At 51.4% G+C, this 22,338-nt stretch overlaps 1 long non-coding RNA gene across 1 annotated transcript in view; it reads right to left on the bottom strand.

Annotated features, from left to right (window-relative positions):
- Nucleotides 1-14,528: 14,528 nt before the first annotated feature.
- The window catches only part of LOC147105341 (uncharacterized), a 16,880-nt gene continuing 9,070 nt past the window's right edge, over nucleotides 14,529-22,338 (bottom strand). The window contains exon 2 of the long non-coding RNA XR_015081738.1: nucleotides 14,529-15,880. This is a non-coding gene — a long non-coding RNA (uncharacterized LOC147105341). The remainder of the gene's footprint in view (nucleotides 15,881-22,338) is intronic.

Below are 22,338 nucleotides of genomic sequence, written 5' to 3' on the forward strand. Positions count from 1 at the left end.
TCAGAGGTAATCAACGCCTTGCTTCTGCGAAAGGCCTTCTTACAGTCCTCGCTCCACTTCCATGGTACTTCTTTCCGCAACAGAGCATTCAGCGGATGCAGCACCGTGGATAGATTTGGCAGAAACTTGTGGTAATAATTAATCAACCCCAGAAACGATCTCAACTGTGATACATTTTCCGGAGCGGGGGCCTTCACGACAGCTTCTATCTTGTCAGGTGACTTGTGCAGCCCCTCTTGGTCAATGACATGACCGCAGTACGAGATCCGTTTCTGGAAGAACTCACATTTCTGGCGATTAACTCGAAGGCCATATTCCTTCAACCTGGTGAGCACCAGTTTCAAATTTGTGAGGTGTTCCTCCTCGTCTTCTCCCGTAATCAGGATATCGTCCAAGTAACACTGCGTGCTTGGAATACCCTGTAAGACCTGCTCCATGGCCCTCTGCCAAATTGCTGGAGCCGAAGCTACTCCAAAAACCAGTCTATTATAACGATACAAGCCTCTGTGCGTGTTGATTGTGAGATACTGGCGCGACTCTTCCTCGACTTCCATTTGTAAGTATGCTTGTGCCAGGTCTATCTTGGTGAAGTGTTTCCCGCCAGACAATGAAGCAAAGATATCCTCAATCCGCGGAAGCGGGTATTGTACCGTGTGAAGCACCGGATTAACTGTTATCTTGAAGTCTCCGCAGATGCAGACCTTTCCCGGTCCCCCTGGCTTGTTACTTGATGAAGACTTCATGACGGGAACAATGGGCGTGGCCCACTCACTCCAGTCCACCTTAGACAGTACCCCTGAACGTTCAAGCTCTTCCAATTCTGCCTCCACAGCAGGTCGTATCGCGTAAGGTACCGATCTGGCTTTGAAAAATTTTGGGCTTGCATGTTCTGCAATCTTGATTTTTGCTTTAATTCCTCTCAGTGTTCCCAGTCCTTGCTGGAATACCTCTTTAGCTTCGTCCAATATTCTGGACAACCGTTCAGGTTTGACATCTTCCTTTCCGGAATCTACCTTCATTGTGTTTAGTGAATGCCAGTCTATCTTTATTTTCCTGATCCACTCCCGTCCCAGAAGTGGTGGACCTCCCTTGGGCAGCACATACATGTCCATCCCTTGGTGATCTTTGTCCTTGTATCTCACCTTGACTTTTATCTTTCCGATGGGGTATACTTTGTGCCCCGTGTATGTCTGCAATACTATCTCCGTATCCCGTAGGGGAATATGTTTGAATAACTTTTTGTAATCTTGTTTATTCATGACCGTCAACGCCGATCCGGCGTCCACTTCCATCTTCACTTGGACTTTTGCAATCTGTAGTGTGACCCAGATAGTTCGTCGGTCAGCTTCTTTACTCGCATTGTGAATCCTCAGACTACCCAGTTCCTTGCTGTTGGAGTCTGAGTCCGAATTCTGTTCATCTGGACTCTTCCCAGTCACCTTATGTACCTTTTTGTACTTCTTCTGCGGTGACTTATTATTGCTGGTCTTCTTTCCTGACCGGCATACCTTAGCTATGTGACCAAGCTTGCCACATTTTCTACATTCCTGGTTTTTAAACCAGCATTGGTTCTGGTCGTGTGTTGTCTTCCCACAACGATAACATTTCGTTGTACCCGAAGTCATTTGATCCACACTGAGTACCGCTGTCTTCCGCTGCATTTCCGCCGTGCCTCTCGCTGCGGCTTCGTGCGATGCTGCAATAAGGACAGCCTTATCAAGTGTAAGATCGTTCTCTTCGAGCAGTCGTTTTTGTGTTCCTTCCTTCGACATCCCGCACATGAACTTGTCTCTCAGTGCCTCTGTCAGATTTACCCCAAACTGACAGTATTTTGCTAGCCTACGCAGTTCAACCAGGTACTCCGCGTTGCTTTCCTCTTTTCGTTGCGTTCTCACGTAAAATTTAGATCGTTCCGCTAACATCAGCGGTGCGGGGTTAAAATGATCCTTCAGGACAGCAACAATATTAGCGAAAGACTGATCCGCTGGTTTAGCTGGTGATAGAAGATGCTTCAATAACCCGTATGTCTTCGCACCCATTGAGTTTAGTAAGGTTAGAGCTTTGTCATAATTTGCTATCTTATTGACCTTACAATATATCTCGATGCGTTCTACATACGTGGCCCAATCTGCCACATCGGAATCGAAACCGTTGATGTTACTACGCTTAGGCATCTTCACACTCTTCCTGAGAAACAACAACGAAATATTTCTTTAACTTTTTTTTTCAAAATGGCGGTTTCCCGCTTCTGTCTTCTTCCCCGCCTACTGGCAGCTTCACGCGTTTCTTCCCCTGGCGGGAGGGGTAAGCTTTTCCCTCGGGCGACGACTGCTGGCTTTCGGGGTTCGCAGCCTGCGCGTCGGCTTCAGTGCGTTCCTTGTTCCCTTTTCTCGGCAGGGCAACCGGCGCTGGGTACAACCCGTTGACGGCGAACAGTTTCAGCCGCTGGGCTGGATCTCGCTCAGTCTCCCTCGCTCGGGCTCTGTCTCTCCCGCTCGCTCGGGCTCTGTCTCTCCCTCAGCGGCTTCCAATCGTGCCTCCCAGCCTTCTCGCAGTCCGGTGCTTACCTCCCCGGCTGCGGCTGAGTTCCCCGTGATTTATTTATTTTTATATCTTCCCGCGCCTTACGATCCCGGTCGCAGCGCTTCGTGGCCTCGGTCGCTGCCCGGCCTTTTTCACTCCAATCGCGCCTCCCAGCCCTCTCGCAGTCCGGTGCTTTCCTCCCCGGCTGCGGCTGAGTTCACCGCGGTTTATTTATTTTTATATCTTCCCGCGCCTTACGATCCCGGTCGCAGCGCCTCGTGGCCTCGGTAGCTGCCCGGCCTTTTTCGGCGGTCGCGGTCTAGCTGTCTCACGACGCCGTTGCGTCTCCCAGCCCGCTTGTACCGCGGCTTCCGTGCTCCACGCTGCCCCAGTCTCAGCGCCTCTGGGCCCGACTTCTGTCCGGCTCCTTTCCCCCGACCGTGGTCGAGTTCACCGCCCTTATCCTCCGTTTATTTTTTTATTTTCCCTTTACTCACAGTCACCGTGGCCGACTTGCTTCTCGTGCTGATCGGCTCACTCACCACCGTGGCAGAAGGGACAATCAGTGCCTCTTGCTGATGGAAGGCTTCGTGTCTGAATTCTTCCTTCTTCCTTGCTCTGCAGACTCGAGTTTTCTCTCCGCAGAACGACGAGGGCGGGTGCCTCTTCTCGACGCTCGTTAACTGCTTTGGAAGTATTGTTGCCGCAGGGTAAGATCGAACTCGTCGCCACTGTAAAGTCTGTGTGTTGTATAGCGAATTAATACACAGACTACAAGAGTAAACTTTAACAGGACTTTACTATTCGAAGGTCAGGGCGAATCTGCCCAATAAATCCTGACACAGCACTTATATACCGGTGTGGTCACCGTCGGTATTACAGTATACAGCAGCCAAGATAAAGTAGTGCCACACCTAAAATAGTTCTCTTAAAGGTGGACGGTTACATACAATAGTTCTCTTAAAGGTAGAACAGTTACATACACTACACTCTCTGTCTTGAATATACTCAACGACTGAGCCTCCACAGCCCTCTGGGGTAGAGAATCCCAAAGATTCACCACCCTCTGAGTGAAGAAATTTCTCATCTCAGTCCTAAATGGCCGACCCCTTATTCTGAGACTGTGACCCCTGGTTCTAGACTCTCCAGCCAGGGGAAACATCCTCCCAGCATTTACCCTGTCGAGCCCTGTAAGAATTTTGTATGTTTCAATGAGAATCACCTCTCATTCTTCTAAACTCTAGAGAACATAGGCCTAGTCTACTCAATCTCTCCTCATAGGACAATCCCCCCATCCCAGGAACCAGTCTGGTGAACCTTCGTTGCACTCCCTCTATGGCAAGTATATCCTTCCTTAGGTAAGGAGACCAAAACTGTACACAATACTCCAGGTTTGGTCTCACCAGGGCCCTATATAATTGCAGTAAGACGTCTTTACTCAGATATCAAACTGCAGGATTACTGAATGACCTCAGTATAGTATCCAGTCCACATTGATCTCGGCAACATGCTTAGCCACATGTAAAGGTTTATTGAAACAATTTAGCAGAAAATATTATTGCTGTGGACCGTTTGAGCCCAGTATTGAAGTATTGTATCATCGTCACAAATACACTTACAAAGTATTTGCAGAATTGCAGCACTGTATATACTTTCTGTAGCTAGAGGTACTTAGGCCATAAACCTTGGCACTGAATAACCACCCTTGGAGATCCCTGGTTGCATCTAATTGCAACAAAATAAATGGCAAACTGTCAGCAGAACATCTGCCCAGTGGGGCACTTGGATTAAAATGCAGTAGAGTATTATCACTGCACCTTCCTATTTTTGCCTGAGTTACTTATCAGGTGTCACTGGACACAGCGAAGACTTGGTGTAACTGGGTGTCTGATGTTTCCCGGGATTCCACCCCCTCTCCCGCCGGAGTTACAGCAGATCAATGCAACCACAAGGAATTCTGTGCAAAGACTTATTCGTCAATCAACATCACAAACAGATTATCTGGTCATTATCACGTTGCTGTTTGTTAAGAGCTTGCTGTGCACAAATTGGCTGCCGCATTTCCAACATTACAACAGTGACTACACTTCAAAAAGTACTTCATTGGCTGTAAAGCACTTTGGGATGTCCGGTGGACGAGAAAGTTGCTATATAAATGCAAGTATTTTTCTTTCTCTTGCACATCCCCGATTTTCATCGCTCTACCATTGGCGGCCGTGTCTACAGCTGCCAAGGCCCTAAGCTCTGGCATGTTATTTTAAAGGGCATTGTAAAAAGATAGTGGGGTCGATGCTGAAACACATCGAGCTCCGGCTCCCTGGAACATTGGGAGGGGAGCCCTGAGGCCTATAATGTGTCCGAGAGTTACCCAATGTGCCCGAGAGGCTGAGTGCACTCCAATGTGCCCGAGAGGCCGAGAGTTCCCCAATGTGCCCGAGAGGCGGAGAGTTCCCCAATGTGCCCGAGAGGCCGAGAGTTCCCCAATGTGCCCGAGAGGCCTAGAGTTCCTCAATGTGCCCGAGAGGCGGAGAGTTCCCCAATGTGCCCGAGAGTTCCCCAATGTGCCCGAGAGGCCTAGAGTTCCTCAATGTGCCCGAGAGGCGGAGAGTTCCCCAATGTGCCCGAGAGTTCCCCAATGTGACCGAGAGGCCTAGAGTTCCCCAATGTGCCCGAGAGACCGAGAGTTCCTCAATGTGCCCGAGAGGCCGAGAGTTCCCCAATGTGCCCGAGAGTTCCCCAATGTGCCCGAGAGGCCGAGAGTTCCTCAATGTGCCCGAGAGTTCCCCAATGTGCCCGAGAGTTCCTCAATGTGCCCGAGAGTTCCCCAATGTGCCCGAGAGGCCCAGAGTTCCCCAATGTGTCCGAGAGGCCGAGAGTTCCTCAATGTGTCCGAGAGTTCCCCAATGTGCCCGAGAGGCCGAGAGTTCCTCAATGTGTCCGAGAGTTCCCCAATGTGCCCGAGAGGCCGAGAGTTCCCCAATGTGCCCGAGAGATCCCCAATGTGCCCGAGAGGCCGAGAGTTCCTCAATGTGCCCGAGAGACCGGGAGTTCCTCAATGTGCCCGAGAGTTCCCCAATGTGCCCGAGAGTTCCTCAATGTGCCCGAGAGGCTGAGAGTTCCCCAATGTGCCCGAGAGTTCCCCAATGTGCCCGAGAGGCTGAAAGTTCCCCAATGTGCCCGAGAGGCCGGGAGTTCCCCAATGTGCCCGAGAGTTCCCCAATGTGCCCGAGAGGCTGAAAGTTCCCCAATGTGCCCGAGAGGCCGAGAGTTCCTCAATGTGCCCGAGAGGCCGAGAGTTCCCCAATGTGCCCGAGAGGCTGAAAGTTCCCCAATGTGCCCGAGAGGCCGAGAGTTCCTCAATGTGCCCGAGAGGCCGAGAGTTCCTCAATGTGCCCGAGAGGCCGGGAGTTCCCCAATGTGCCCAAGAGTTCCCCAATGTGCCCGAGAGGCCAAGAGTTCCTCAATGTGCCTGAGAGGCCGAGAGTTCCTCAATGTGCCCGAGAGGCCGAGAGTTCCTCAATGTGCCCGAGAGGCCGGGAGTTCCCCAATGTGCCCGAGAGGCCGAGAGTTCCCCAATGTGCCCGAGAGGCCGAGAGTTCCCCAATGTGTCCGAGAGGCCGAGAGTTCCCCAATGTGCCCGAGAGGCCGAGAGTTCCCCAATGTGCCCGAGAGGCCGAGAGTTCCCCAATGAGCCCGAGAGGCCGAATACTCCTCAATGCGAAGGGCACAGGGAGCCTGTACACTAGTCTCTCTGCAATAGTCATCGGGTCCCTCACTTCTATTCGAATTCAACAGCTGTATAACGTGAGCCTGAGCTGCACATCAGCCCCACAGCACCTGCTTGGAACAGACACTGAAGAGGAGGTCACGTTATATAAAAACCACTTGCCTGTTGCCCTCTGCTCCAGGCCCCCACTCCGAGTCTGATGCCCCGTGTCTCCCTGTGTTAATTGCCTCGAAATGAAAGCCACTATAAAAAGCTACGTATAATGTGTTAAAGGTCCTGCATACAGCACACACGTCTTGTACTTCCAGGCAGTATCACACAGTGCTATTCCATCACACCCAGTCACACCCAGCTACCTGATTTACAACATTATATAATGTTAACCTTCAGTCCTCACAGCGTCACATTTGCATCTTCAGGGAAGGTGGTTATATTTATTTTTTGGGGTTGCCTTATCCCCTGCCTCGTCCCCTCCACCCCAGCCTGGGGCCTTGGCCCCACCCCCTCCACCCCAGCCCGGGACCCTGGCCCGACCCCTCCACCCCAGCCTGGGGCCCTGGCTCGTCCCCTCCACCCCAGCCCGGGACCCTGGCCCGACCTCTCCACCCCAGCCTGGGGCTCTGCCTCGTCCCCTCCACCCCAGCCCGGGACACTGGCCCGACCCCTCCACCTCCAGCCCGGGGCCCTGGCCCGATCCTCTCCACCCCAGCCCGGGACCCTGGCCCCACCCCCTCCACCCCAGTCCAGGGCCCTGCCTCGATCCCCTCCACCACAGCCCGGGGCCTTGGCCCCACCCCCTCCACCCCAGCCCGGGGCCTTGGCCCCACCCCCTCCACCCCAGCCCGGGGCCTTGGCCCGACCCCTCCACCCCAGCCTGGGGCCCTGGCCCGACCTCTCCACCCCAGCCTGGGGCCCTGGCTCGTCCCCTCCACCTCCAGCCCGGGGCCCTGGCCCGACCTCTCCACCCCAGCCTGGGGCCCTGGCTCGTCCCCTCCACCCCAGCCTGGGGCCTTGGCCCGACCCCTCCACCCCAGCCCGGGGCTCTGCCTCGATCCCCTCCACCCCCAGCTCGGGGCACTGGCCCGACCCCTCCACCCCAGCCTGGGGCCCTGGCCCGACCTCTCCACCCCAGCCTGGGGCCCTGGCTCGTCCCCTCCACCTCCAGCCTGGGGCCCTGGCCCGACCTCTCCACCCCAGCCCGGGGCTCTGCCTCGTCCCCTCCACCCCAGCCCGGGACCCTGGCCCCACCCCCTCCACCCCAGCCCGGGGCCCTGGCCCGACCCCTCCACCCCAGCCTGGGGCCCTGGCTCGTCCCCTCCACCCCAGCCCGGGACCCTGGCCCCACCCCCTCCACCCCAGCCCGGGGCCTTGGCCCGACCCCTCCACCCCAGCCTGGGGCCCTGGCCCGACCTCTCCACCCCAGCCTGGGGCCCTGGCTCGTCCCCTCCACCTCCAGCCCGGGGCCCTGGCCCGACCTCTCCACCCCAGCCTGGGGCCCTGGCTCGTCCCCTCCACCTCCAGCCCGGGGCCCTGGCCCGACCTCTCCACCCCAGCCCGGGGCTCTGCCTCGTCCCCTCCACCCCAGCCTGGGGCCTTGGCCCGACCCCTCCACCCCAGCCCGGGGCTCTGCCTCGATCCCCTCCACCCCCAGCTCGGGGCACTGGCCCGACCCCTCCACCCCAGCCTGGGGCCCTGGCCCGACCTCTCCACCCCAGCCTGGGGCCCTGGCTCGTCCCCTCCACCTCCAGCCTGGGGCCCTGGCCCGACCTCTCCACCCCAGCCCGGGGCTCTGCCTCGTCCCCTCCACCCCAGCCCGGGACCCTGGCCCCACCCCCTCCACCCCAGCCCGGGGCCCTGGCCCGACCCCTCCACCCCAGCCTGGGGCCCTGGCTCGTCCCCTCCACCCCAGCCCGGGACCCTGGCCCCACCCCCTCCACCCCAGCCCGGGACCCTGGCCCGACCCCTCCACCCCAGCCTGGGGCCCTGGCTCGTCCCCTCCACCCCAGCCCGGGACCCTGGCCCGACCTCTCCACCCCAGCCTGGGGCTCTGCCTCGTCCCCTCCACCCCAGCCCGGGACCCTGGCCCGACCCCTCCACCTCCAGCCCGGGGCCCTGGCCCGATCCTCTCCACCCCAGCCCGGGACCCTGGCCCCACCCCCTCCACCCCAGTCCAGGGCCCTGCCTCGATCCCCTCCACCACAGCCTGGGGCCCTGGCCCCACCCCCTCCACCCCAGCCCGGGGCCCTGACTCGATCCCCTCCACCATAGCCTGGGGCCCTGCCTCAATCCCCTCCACCCCAGCCCGGGGCCCTGCCTCGATCCCCTCCACCCCAGCCTGGGGCCCTGGCTCCATTCCCCTTTACCTCTATTGCTGGCTTATGGCCCTGGCTGGATCCTTTCCCAGACCTGATAGCCTCTCACTGGCAGAGGTGGGCTGACAACAAGCTCCCACTGGAGGTGGAGAGGGGGGTCTCCAACAGGAGCTCACTCCCTGGGAGCAGCAGGCACTGAGCACCAGCGATGGGAGATGGCAAAGGCAGCAAGTTAGTGACTCCACACCTACTCGGTCATCATGACACCCCGGCAAAGCAGCACTGAGCCATACCTTTCCTTAATTCCAAGGTAGTAATGCTCACTCATTCCTAGCTCCTACCGCCAGATCCATCACTGCAACAAAAGGCAGGGTATGGAAGAGGATGATAGGAACAGGAAAATCGGCATCTTTAATGCAATGATGATGTTGAGGCAGGAGATGTGGAAGACCACCCATGAGTTCCTGGACCAAGATACTGACCCTTATTCCTCTGCCACCACCCCATCGATCTCACCCCTCTCCACTCCCAGAGACCAGCTCCGATACCTTCACCTGGCGGGGGGGAGGAATTAGATAGTGTTGGTGAGGAAGTGGCACTGGGTGATTCACAAAGCAGCAGGGAGCTGGAGGAGAGGGGAATGGGTGTGGATGAGCCACCCTCCCAAAGGAAGCTGAGGAGAAGGATGCCCAGGACTTCAGAGCAGTGGGACCGAAAACTCAAGGGTACTCGTCTGAAAAGAATGATGGACATTGCACCTTCATGCAGCCTCTGAGGTCAGTCTGTCACTCTGCAGTCTACAGCTCTCACTTGCAGCAACATCAGGGCAGGTTTTTCACCAGTGGAGCAAGTGGCAGCTTCACTGGGATCCGCAGCAGCCCTTTGATAAGGAAGCAGCCAGTTACCAGTCAGTGCCTTCACCTCCACCAAAGATTAAGCTGCGACTCTTGGTTTAGGAACTGGCTTAGAGTAACAGACTGGCAGTGTGACAGACTGCACCCCCAGTGTAATACAGACTGGGATCAGACTGCACCCAGTGTGATACAGACTGGGATCAGACTGCACCCAGTGTGATACAGACTGGGCTCAGACTGCACCCCAGTGTGATACAGACTGGGCTCAGACTGCACCCCAGTGTGATACAGACTGGGCTCAGACTGCACCCCAGTGTGATACAGACTGGGCTCAGACTGCACCCAGTGTCTGACAGACTGGGATCAGACTGCACCCAGTGTGAGACAAACTGGGCTCAGACTGCACCCAGTGTGATACAGACTGGGATCAGACTGCACCCAGTGTGATACAGACTGGGATCAGACTGCACCCAGTGTGATACAGACTGGGCTCAGACTGCACCCCCAGTGTAATACAGACTGGGATCAGACTGCACCCCCAGTGTAATACAGACTGGGATCAGACTGCACCCAGTGTGAGACAGACTGGGCTCAGGCTGCACCCAGTGTGATACAGACTGGGATCAGACTGCACCCAGTGTGATACAGACTGGGATCAGGCTGCACCCAGTGTGATACAGACTTGGATCAGACTGCACCCAGTGTGTTACAGACTGGGATCAGACTGCACCCAGTGTGAGACAGACTGGGATCAGACTGCACCCAGTGTGATACAGACTGGGCTCAGGCTGCACCCAGTGTGATACAGACTGGGATCAGACTGCACCCAGTGTGAGACAGACTGGGATCAGACTGCACCCAGTGTGATACAGACTGGGATCAGACTGCACCCAGTGTGAGACAGACTGGGATCAGACTGCACCCAGTGTGATACAGACTGGGATCAGACTGCACCCAGTGTGATACAGACTGGGATCAGACTGCACCCAGTGTGATACAGACTGGGCTCAGACTGCACCCAGTGTGAGACAAACTGGGATCAGACTGCACCCAGTGTGATACAGACTGCACCCAGTGTGATACAGACTGGGATCAGACTGCACCCAGTGTGATACAGACTGGGCTCAGACTGCACCCAGTGTGATACAGACTGGGCTCAGACTGCACCCAGTGTGAGACAGACTGGGTTCAGACTGCACCCCCAGTGTGATACAGACTGGGTTCAGACTGCACCCAGTGTGAGACAGACTGGGTTCAGACTGCACCCCCAGTGTGATACAGACTGGGCTCAGACTGCACCAAGTGTGAGACAGACTGGGATCAGACTGCACTCCCGGTGTGAGACAGACTGGGATCAGACTGCACCCAGTATGATACAGACTGGGCTCAGACTGCACCCAGTGTGCTCCAGACTGGGATCAGACTGCACCCAGTGTGATACAGACTGGGCTCAGACTGCACCCAGTGTGAGACAGACTGGGATCAGACTGTACCCAGTGTGATACAGACTGGGATCAGACTGCACCCAGTGTGAGACAAACTGGGCTCAGACTGCACCCAGTGTGAGACAGACTGGGATCAGACTGCACCCAGTGTGAGACAGACTGGGATCAGACTGCACCCAGTGTGAGACAGACTGGGATCAGACTGCACCCAGTGTGAGACAGACTGGGCTCAGACTGCACCCAGTGTGATACAGACTGGGATCAGACTGCACCCAGTGTGATACAGACTGGGCTCAGACTGCAGCCAGTGTGATATAGACTGGGCTCAGACTGCACCCAGTGTGAGACAGACTGGGCTCAGACTGCACCCAGTGTCTGACAGACTGGGATCAGACTGCACCCAGTGTCTGACAGACTGGGATCAGACTGCACCCAGTGTCTGACAGACTGGGATCAGACTGCACCGTGTGATACAGACTGGGATCAGACTGCACCCAGTGTGAGACAGACTGGGATCAGACTGCACCCAGTGTGAGACAGACTGGGATGAGACTGCACCCAGTGTGAGACAGACTGGGCTCAGACTGCACTCCCGGTGTGATACAGACTGGGATCAGACTGCACCCAGTGTGAGACAGACTGGGATCAGACTGCACCCAGTGTGATACAGACTGGGCTCAGACTGCACCCAGTGTGAGACAGACTGGGATCAGACTGTACCCAGTGTGATACAGGCTGGGATCAGACTGCACGCAGTGTGATACAGACTGGGATCAGACTGCACGCAGTGTAATACAGACTGGGATCAGGCTGCACCCAGTGTGATACAGGCTGTACCCAGTGTCTGACAGACTGGGCTCAGACTGCACCCAGTGTCTGACAGACTGGGATCAGACTGCACCCAGTGTCTGACAGACTGGGATCAGACTGCACCCAGTGTCTGACAGACTGGGATCAGACTGCACCCAGTGTCTGACAGGCTGGGATCAGACTGCACCCAGTGTCTGACAGACTGGGATCAGACTGCACCCAGTGTCTGACAGACTGGGATCAGACTGCACCCAGTGTCTGACAGACTGGGATCAGACTGCACCAAGTGTGATAGAGACTGGGATCAGACTGCACCCAGTGCGATACAGACTGGCATCAGACTGCACCCAGTGTGATACAGACTGGGATCAGACTGCACCCAGTGTGATACAGACTGGGCTCAGACTGCACCCAGTGTGAAACAGACTGGGATCAGACTGCACCCAGTGTGATACAGACTGGGATCAGACTGCACCAAGTGTGATAGAGACTGGGATCAGGCTGCACCCAGTGTGATACAGACTGGCATCAGACTGCACCCAGTGTGATACAGACTGGGATCAGACTGCACCCAGTGTGATACAGACTGGGCTCAGACTGCACCCAGTGTGATACAGACTGGGATCAGACTGCACCCAGTGTGATACAGACTGGGATCAGACTGCACCCAGTGTGATACAGACTGGGATCAGACTGCACCCCCAGTGTGATACAGACTGGGATCAGACTGCACCCAATGTCTGACAGACTGGGATCAGACTGCACCCCCCAGTGTGATACAGACTGGGCTCAGACTGCACTCCCGGTGCGATACAGACTGGGATCAGACTGCACCCAGTGTGATACAGACTGGGATCAGACTGCACCCAGTGTGATACAGACTGGGCTCAGACTGCACCCAGTGTGATACAGACTGGGATCAGACTGTACCCAGTGTGATACAGACTGGGATCAGACTGCACCCAGTGTGATACAGACTGGGCTCAGACTGCACCCAGTGTGATACAGACTGGGCTCAGACTGCACCCAGTGTGATACAGACTGGGCTCAGACTGCACCCAGTGTGATACAGACTGGGCTCAGACTGCACCCAGTGTGATACAGACTGGGCTCAGACTGCACCCAGTGTGATACAGACTGGGCTCAGACTGCACCCAGTGTGATACAGACTGGGCTCAGACTGCACCCAGTGTGTGATACAGACTGGGCTCAGACTGCACCCAGTGTGTGATACAGACTGGGCTCAGACTGCACCCAGTGTGTGATACAGACTGGGCTCAGACTGCACCCAGTGTGTGATACAGACTGGGCTCAGACTGTACCCCCAGTGTGATACAGACTGGGCTCAGGCTGCACCCAGTGTGTGATACAGACTGGGCTCAGACTGTACCCACAGTGTGATATATAAGTTCAGTCTGGCCTTGTTTCCACACAGTTACACCCTTCAACTCAACAAATATAATTACATAGCAGAGTAGATGAAATATTTCAGTTAAATTTGGTAATCACTGTAATATGGGTACGGAATTTGCGGTCAGCGGCGAAACGACAGTGATCGCTGCTAACCTCGAATAACATTACCCACAAAGATGTCGCGATCTCTGTGGTGAAAACCTTAGCTTTCTCAATGTTAATTTGATTGTACCGCTGTCAACAGGGGATCTCCAGCGTACAGCAGCAATGATGCCATTAAGTTGTCTAAGCAGCCAATCACACTGTAGAATTCTCAGACAGCAAATCAGGAAATAAAAAGCACTGATTATCGATTCACTTTAAAAAAAAATTTACAGAGAGCATAATAAAAATTGGGACATACACATGAGGTTAAGGTAAAAGCTGAAATATCATAAACAAACTTTAAAAAATATTTATTTCTTTTATTATTTTAGAAATCTAGTCATTTTTATCATAATGCATAAATCTGACATTCCACAAATATAAAATTAGCTTTCCAGGGCCAGAACGGTTGTTCAGCAATCAAAAAGCCATTAAAACCCCAGTTACACCTCTTTGAACAAGGCTTAACTTTTTATGGGGTGTTTAACTGCGATATTAGAGCAGAAAAGGGGAAGTTTTCGTCCGTTCAACTGATTTCACTGATTACCAGCTATGGGGAGTTCCATAGTGCAGCCTGTGGTGGAGCAGTGAAATACTGAGCGCAACTTCAGGATTTCCGCGTTTATCTGCGCATGCACTAATTCCTGATGTTACGGTCAGTTTTAGAGGGGCAATGACAGTGAACGCTGACAGTTTTGCCGTCATTACCACCGCAAAATCTGGCCCATGATATAAATATCGCGACAGACAATGCATGACCTCAGAAAAAAACGGCCATAAGCAGACAGATTGGTACTGACTGGCCCACAGAATGAATAGTGGACAGAGGTTTTGGCCTGCGAAGGAAATAGTGGTTGCATGTCCCCAAAAGAACAATGTTCCTAGAATGGGATTAGGGTGGGGAGTGGGATTTGGTGGGTGAGGGTGTGAAGGAATAGCCATGATTCAGAGAAAGATACACCATAATATGAACAGAATACGGATATTATTAATACAGAATATACTGGGTTTAAAAATCTAAAGCCTTGAAGACACAGGCTGTAAACAGAGAACAGGCTTCTGAGATAAAGATCAGTTGATAACAAAGTTGTAAACAAGCTTTGAAATGGGAATTAGTTAAAATTCTAAAACAATGAAAGATTGAAGCAAATCATTGGTGCTTCCGAAAGGTCTAGAGTTTGGAGGTAACACAATGAGAAGACCCAGTTTAAATTGTTAAGAGCTAACACGTAAAACAGAAACACAAACATTAAAAGAGGCAAGTGCCTTTGAAAGAATGACATCAAGTAAAAGAAACACCTGCTGGTCAAATATTTTTTATGTTAAACTTGGAAGACAGGAAACACGATTAAATATGCAACCAATTGAGATAGCTAGAAGTGCATGAAACATTCAGTTGAAGTGACTTTAATTTATATACATAGTAAATATGATACCAACAAGGACACTTTGAAGATATGACTTCAATAGATACACCAAGCAATTACATTGTGCTTGTATTGAACTTGGAGCAGTAAGGAGAGTCACAATGTCTGCTAAAAACCAGTAAAGCCAATATTAAGAATTGAATGAAAGCATTTTGTAAGAATGGCATCAAACAAAAAACCATAGCTGTCATTGTTTTTATGATGGTTTTTGGAACACCTAAAGGTAGAGAAATAATAATGCATGCAATAGTTGAATCAAACAGAGGTATCAGTAAAGACAATTAGCTAACATCAGCAGAGAACATCAAAGAAGAAACCACTGCCAAAAGGGTATAAAAATAAGACCTTTTCAACAGAAAGGCAGAACTCGCTGAACGGGCAAAGCGTTTCTCAACTCTTCAGAGGCATCTCTGTAAGTCTTTAACTATGAGTCTCGGGAAGTTAAAGTGATTGATTTTGGTGGATGTTCTGGATTTAGAAATAAGTAAGAAATAAGAAATGTAATGAAGTAAAGATTTGAAAATAAGGATCTCTGAGAAATAAGAAAAGTAAGCTATCTGTATTTTGAATTGTTAATGTTGCGACTGATTCAACAGATGTTAACTGAATGTCGGCTCTTAAATAAAACGATATATTTTTAGAATTGTCTCAAAGAGTAATTCTGTATAAACTCGTGAACCCACATTTCTGTACACTCTTTTGTAAGGAGTTGCAGAATTCTGGGGGGGGATTCCGGACCCTCATAATATCCGAAAGGTTACAGTCTAGTTCAACTTATTAAAAGTACTATCTGGAAGATGGCAATATCTTCAGTCGTTCCTTTCCTTTAGGGAGAGATAGCCTGAACCTTTAGACCCATTTAAGTGTCTTATGGAATTCGGCTATCTCTAACTTAAGTTGAGGGTGAACGTCTGGGGAATACGCCTGATCTGGGATAGCCCAAAAGGGCTAGGACTGTAGTTATCCCTTCAAGGGGAGACAGGATACAACAAGATAAAGATATCAAACACACATGGCTCCCTTGGATGGTCCCCAGAAGGAAAAGACTGGAAGTTGTCCGAACGTCGAGCCTCCAGAATCTCATCAGCCGCTGTCACACGCACAGTGAGTATCAGAAACACAGAATGCGCTGGACAGAGGCTAACCTGCATCCTGGACTATCTCTCAGCTCCTGGGAAAGACAACAGAGTTTGAGCGGAGCCCAAACCTTCAGACCGTTTCCAACCTGCAATCACAGAACGTATTGTTACCCTGGAGCTGTTAGTGCAATAGTGACCTCAATTGATACTCATCGCCAAAAATGGTCAGTCATCCTCTCCCGCCCCCGCTGATAGTCCCCTCTGTAGCCCCCGCCTCCAACTGCTACACCAGCTGTGCTCTGCTACCTGAGCCAGGCAGACCATACAGGCCATGTCCGTGGTGTGCAGAGTTAGCTGATGACAAGTCAGGGCTGCAATAGGCCTCCTCCAATTGGCTCCAGTGTCCCAAGCTTAGGGAGGGGACAATCAGCCAATGTTCCCATTCCTGGCTGTAATCCAGCCTGGAAGTGTGGACACCAGGTGAAGACAGAATTGGGCTCATGATTAATAGGTCACCAGTACTCAATGGTTAGGCTCACTGAGCCACTGGCCTTTGAACTATATCTTGTCACGATTATCCACATTCAGTGAGGGAGATTAAACACCATGGCACCCACCTGGTCTGTGCTGGTTGGCACCACACTGGGCAGTGCATTTACCCACTGAGCAATCAGGGTCAGTTAACACATCATCATTCACATCATCTTCCCCTCACTGATATTTTGTAGCATACTCCTTTCTCCCTCCCACTGGCGATACGCATTGAGCACAAATATCTGTCACAGTCCTGCCCCCCCACAGTGCACTAATGTACTGTACTGCAAGGCATGGGTTCTGCTCAATAATCTCTCAAATTAAGTCCTCTAGATCTAAACCAGGGTCTGAGAAAAGTAGCATGAAGGTAAGGTAACTCGTGAAAGAGAGTGGGAAGGCTGGGATCCTCTCAGAAACATGGCACTCTGAAACCTGGGATGGAATTACAAACGTACGAACAATGACGGACAGGTAAAGACCATCCGGCCCATCGAGCCTGTCCCACACAATTGCGATACCTTGTGTATCACAACATATACACTTGCAACCATGTGATCTCCAGGGAAAGGCAAATAAAGATTAAAAATCCCAGGCCAATTTGGGGAAAAAACAATCTGGGAAATTGCTCTCCGACCCATCTAGGCGATTGAAACTAGTCCAGGAGATCACTCTAACCCTGAATTCCCTGCAGTACCTACCTTCTGTAAGAGGTGGTCACCGCCCCAGCTAGAAACGGGTCCAGCTCTCGCTTGAAGGAATTCAGCGAATCAGCATCCACTGCCCGAGATGGCAGCCTGTTCCAGAGGCCCACTATTCTCTGGGAAAAGAACCACCTCCTGACATCTCACCGAGATCTGGCCTTATACAACTTGAATTTGTGATTCCTGGTCCTCCCTAACCTATTTAATTGGAACAAACTGTCAGCTGGAACACAATCTATTTCCTTCATCATCTTATAAACCTCAATAAGGTCCCTCCAAAGTCTATGTTTCCCTCAAGTGTATAGTCCCAACTCTTTTAGCCTATCTTGATAACTAAGATGCTTTAGACTGGGAATTAGTCTAGTAGACCTCCTCTGCACCCTTTCCAAAGCCTCAAAATCACCCACTTGCATGACCCCAAGTGCGATTGCAAATTCCTGATCCATTGACGTGGACCCAGAGTTCAAGTCAATGGGGTTTTATTGAATCTGGACAATGCGCTGGTCAGGCTGCATCTGCGCCTAGTCCCACTTGTCATCGATGCTGCACAGGGATCCAGAGGAGAGCAACTGGGGGCTCCCCAGAGTTCGGGGCATGAACGGTAACTGTAACTGGGCCCATCAGATCCTCTAACTATCACTGGGCCCATCAGATCCTGTAACTATCACTGTGCCCATCAGATCCTGTAACTATCACTGGGCCCATCAGATCCTGTAACTATCACTGGGCCCATCAGATCCTGTAACTATCACTGGGCCCATCAGATCCTGTAACTATCACTGGGCCCATCAGATCCTGTAACTATCACTGGGCCCATCAGATCCTGTAACTATCACTGAGCCCATCAGATCCTGTAACTATCACTGGGCCCATCAGATCCTGTAACTATCACTGAGCCCATCAGATCCTGTAACTATCACTGGGCCCATCAGATCCTGTAACTATCACTGAGCCCATCAGATCCTGTAACTATCACTGGGCCCATCAGAACCTGTAACTAGCACTGGGCCCATCAGGTCCTGTAACTATCACTGGGCCCATCAGAACCTCTAACTATCACTGGGCCCATCAGATCCTGTAACTATCACTGTGCCCATCAGATCCTGTAACTATCACTGGGCCCATCAGATCCTGTAACTATCACTGGGCCCATCAGATCCTGTAACTATCACTGGGCCCATCAGATCCTGTAACTATCACTGGGCCCATCAGATCCTGTAACTATCACCGGGCCCATCAGATCCTGTAACCATCACTGGGCCCATCAGATCCTGTAACTATCACCGGGCCCATCAGATCCTGTAACTATCACTGGGCCCATCAGATCCTGTAACCATCACTGGGCCCATCAGATCCTGTAACTATCACCGGGCCCATCAGATCCTGTAACTATCACTGGGCCCATCAGATCCTCTAACTATCACTGGGCCCATCAGATCCTCTAACTATCACTGGGCCCATCAGATCCTCTAACTATCACTGGGCCCATCAGATCCTCTAACTATCACTGGGCCCATCAGATCCTCTAACTATCACTGGGCCCATCAGATCCTCTAACTATCACTGTGCCAACCAGCTTCTCTGCAGGGTGTGGGCTGTGGGTGTTTTTTGTTTTCTCACTGTCTTTTGGTGGTGATGGATGTCATGCTGGACACTGATGGCTGACTTTCTGATTCTTGAGATAATCACTGATCAAGTGGACTGTCCAAGAAGCACCAAATTCCTGCAGATGCTTGGCTATGAAATCAGCCATGAACTGAAGCGTTACTACAGGTAGGTGTTTTTTTGCAGCATGAGACTCCCACAACTAACCCAGCGAATGTGTCCACAAACCACCTTGCTGATCAAATTCCACAACTTTGTATAAAGTTTCACGTGGACTCCCCGCCCCGGTTTCATTCCATTGTGATATTAACACACGAGTTGAAGCCCATGATGTTGCATTGTAAGTCAGATGATATGCTGTTTTATAACAGTAACAGCAATATACCACAGAACCCGTGTTTGCGTGGGTTTTCTCCGGGTGCTCCGGTTTCCTCCCACAGTCCAAAGATGTGCGGGTTAGGTTGATTGGCCATGATAAAAAAAAAATTGACCCTTAGTGTTACGGGGGATTAAATACGTGGGGTTACGGGGATAGGGCTTGAGTGGGATGGCTGTCGGTGTAGGGACCGGGTGCTAGGGTTTGGATGATCAGCCATGATCTCATTGAATGGCGGAGCAGGCTCGAAGGGTTGAATGGCCTACTCCTGCTCCTATCTTCTATGTTTCTATGTTTAATGCACTATTCTGCTGCTAATGCACAGCTCCATTTATTCTCTCCCTTTATTACTGGCAAGTCTCGTTGTTCTACATAGGAAAACCTGAGGCCAATCACAGGTTAATTACTGTCAGGCAGGACGTTTGCACATTCGCAAATTTCCAGCTCCAGGTCAAGTGAAGCTACATGAAACAACTGTCTTTCTTTTACAGTATATGTGTGTGTGTATATATATGTATATACACACACACACGTACATACTTTGGATTCTTAAATAAAAGAGTGAGAGAAAACAAGAAAAAGCCCTGAAATGCCAAGAGAGGACCATAAAGAAGAATACCCTCAGTCAACTAGTCCTGGGACTCAGTGAAGTAACTACTAACACTACTAACAATAACCAGCCCCAGGACAGTGACAGCGTAACACAAAGAATTCAACCCAACACAATCATCGCTAAGCAAAAGGAAAAATATCTGTCATATTGGGCAGAAACAACAAAAACCCAAAGCAAACTCAATTGCTACTTGGCCCTAAACAGACAATACAACATGGCTGATTACCTGACCATGGTAAAGGATAGCAAACTGAGAAAAACTTTGACAATGTACAGACTTAGTGAACATAACCTGACGATCGAAAAAGGTAGACACAGACAGACCCAGCTACCAAGAGAGGACAGGATATGCTCTCACTGCAGTCAGGGAGTGGTGGAGACAGAGATGCACTTCCTCACAGCTTGTAGAAAATATCAGGGCATAAGGGAGAATTTCTACCCAAAATTCACAAAAATATGCCCGGAATTCAGAAATTTGAATGACGACCAAAAACTCCCATACCTACTAGGGGAAGAGAGAAATTGCATAACACTAGCGGCACACTATGTTACAGCTTGCCATAAACAGAGGGACAACCAGCAAATTTAAGAAAAGAGTATATATAAATTATATGAAAGTATATATTTATACACTCAGGGATATATCTGTTTATACACTGTATGGATAGATCTGTATTTTTGTGAACAAACATGAATGTTTTCCGATGCTTTGGCAACATAAGATGTAACTTGTCATGCCAATAAAGCGATTTGAATTGAATTGAATTGAATTGAGAGAACAAGAGAGGGGAAGAGGAGAGAGGAGCGAGACACAGAATGAGGGAGAAAGAGGTAGAAGAAAGAAACAAGAGGGAGAGAGGGGAGAAGGAGGAGAAGAGGGCGAGGAGAGAGAGGAGAGAAGAGGGGGAGAGGAGAGAACAGGGGGAGAGGTGAGAGAGGAGAGAAGAGGGAGAGAGAGAACAAGAGGGGATGGAGAACAAGAAGCAGGGAGGGAGTGAACAAGAGGGAGCGAAACATAGAAGATAGGAGCAGGAGTAGGCCATTCGGCCCCTCGAGCCTGTTCCGCCATTTAATGAGATCATGGCTGATCATCCAAATTCAGTACCCTGTCCCTGCTTTCTCCCCATATCCCTTGATCCCTTTAGCCTTAAGAAATATATCCAACTCCTTCTTGAATATATTTAATGAATTGGCCTCAACTGCCCTTTGTGGTAGAGAATTCCACAGGTTCACCACTCTCTGAGTGAAGAAATTCCTCATCTCAGTCCTAAATGGCCTACCCCTTATCCTTAGACTGTGACCCCTGGTTCTGGACTCTCCTGCCATCGGGAACATCCTCCCTGCATCTAGTCTGTCTAGTCCTGTTAGAATTTTATAAGTTTCAATGAGATCCCCTCTCATTCTTCTAAACTCTACCGAATATAAGCCTAATCGACCCAGTCTCTCTTCATACGTCATTCCTGCCATCCCAGGTATCAGTCTGGTGAATCTTCGCTGCACTCCCTCCATGGCAAGAACATCCTTCCTCAGATAAGGCGACCAAAACTGCACACAATACTCAAGGTGTGGTCTCACCAAGGCCCTGTACAACTGCAGCAAGGCATCCTTGTTCCTGTACTTGAACCCTCTCGCTACGAAGGCCAACATACCATTTGCCTTCTTAACCGCCTGCTGCACCTGCATGCTTACCTTCAGCGATGGTGCACAAGGACACCCAGGTCTCGTTACACTTCCCCTTTTCCCAATCTATTGCCGTTCAGATAATAATCTGTCTTCCTGTTTTTGCTACCAAAGTGGATAACCTCGCATTTATCCACATTATACTGCATCTGCCATGCATCTGCCCAATCACCCAACCTGTCCAAATCATACTGGAGTTTCTCTGCATCCTACTCACAGCACACACGCCCACCCAGCTTTGTGTCATCTGCAAACTTGGAGATATTACAGCTAGTTCCCTCGTCTAGATCATTTATGTTGTGAATAGCTGGGGTCCTAGCACCGATCCCTGCCACTCGGAAAAAGACCCGTTTATTCCAAATCTTTGCTTCCTGTCTGCCAACCAGTTCTCTATCCAAGTCAGTACCTTACCCCCAATCCCATGTGCTTTAACTTTGCACACTAATCTCTTATGCGGGACCTTATCGAAAGCCTTCTGAAAGTCCAAATACACCACATCCACTGGTTCTCCCTTATCTATTCTACCAGTTGCATCCTCAAAAAATTCCAGTAGATTAGTCAAGCATGATTTACCTTTTGTAAATCCATGTTGACTTTGTCCGATCCTGTCACTGTTTTCCAAGTGCTCGGGGGAGAGAGAGAATAAGAGGGAGGAAGAGAGAGAGAGAACAAGAGGGAGGGAGAGAGAGAACAAGAGGGAGGAGAGAGAGGGAGAGAGAGAGAGAACAAGAGGGAGGGAGAGAACAAGAGGGAGGGAGAGAGAGAACAAGAGGGAGGGAGAGAGAGAACAAGAGGGAGGGAGAGAACAAGAGGGAGGGAGAGAGAAAACAAGAGGGAGGGAGAGAGAGAACAAGAGGGAGGGAGAGAGAGAACAAGAGGGAGGGAGAGAGAGAACAAGAGGGAGGGAGAGAGGGAACAAGAGGGAGGGAGAGAGAGAACAAGAGGGAGGGAGAGAGAACAAGAGGGAGGGAGAGAGAACAAGAGGGAGGGAGAGAACAAGAGGGAGGGAGAGAGGGAACAAGAGGGAGGGAGAGAGAGAACAAGAGGGAGGGAGATAGAGAACAAGAGGGAGGGAGAGAGAAAACAAGAGGGAGG

Source organism: Somniosus microcephalus, chromosome 18 (genome assembly GCF_052327205.1).
Source record: "Somniosus microcephalus isolate GS21.2 chromosome 18, FLI_Smic_1.0, whole genome shotgun sequence".
NCBI classification, from domain to species: domain Eukaryota; kingdom Metazoa; phylum Chordata; class Chondrichthyes; order Squaliformes; family Somniosidae; genus Somniosus; species Somniosus microcephalus.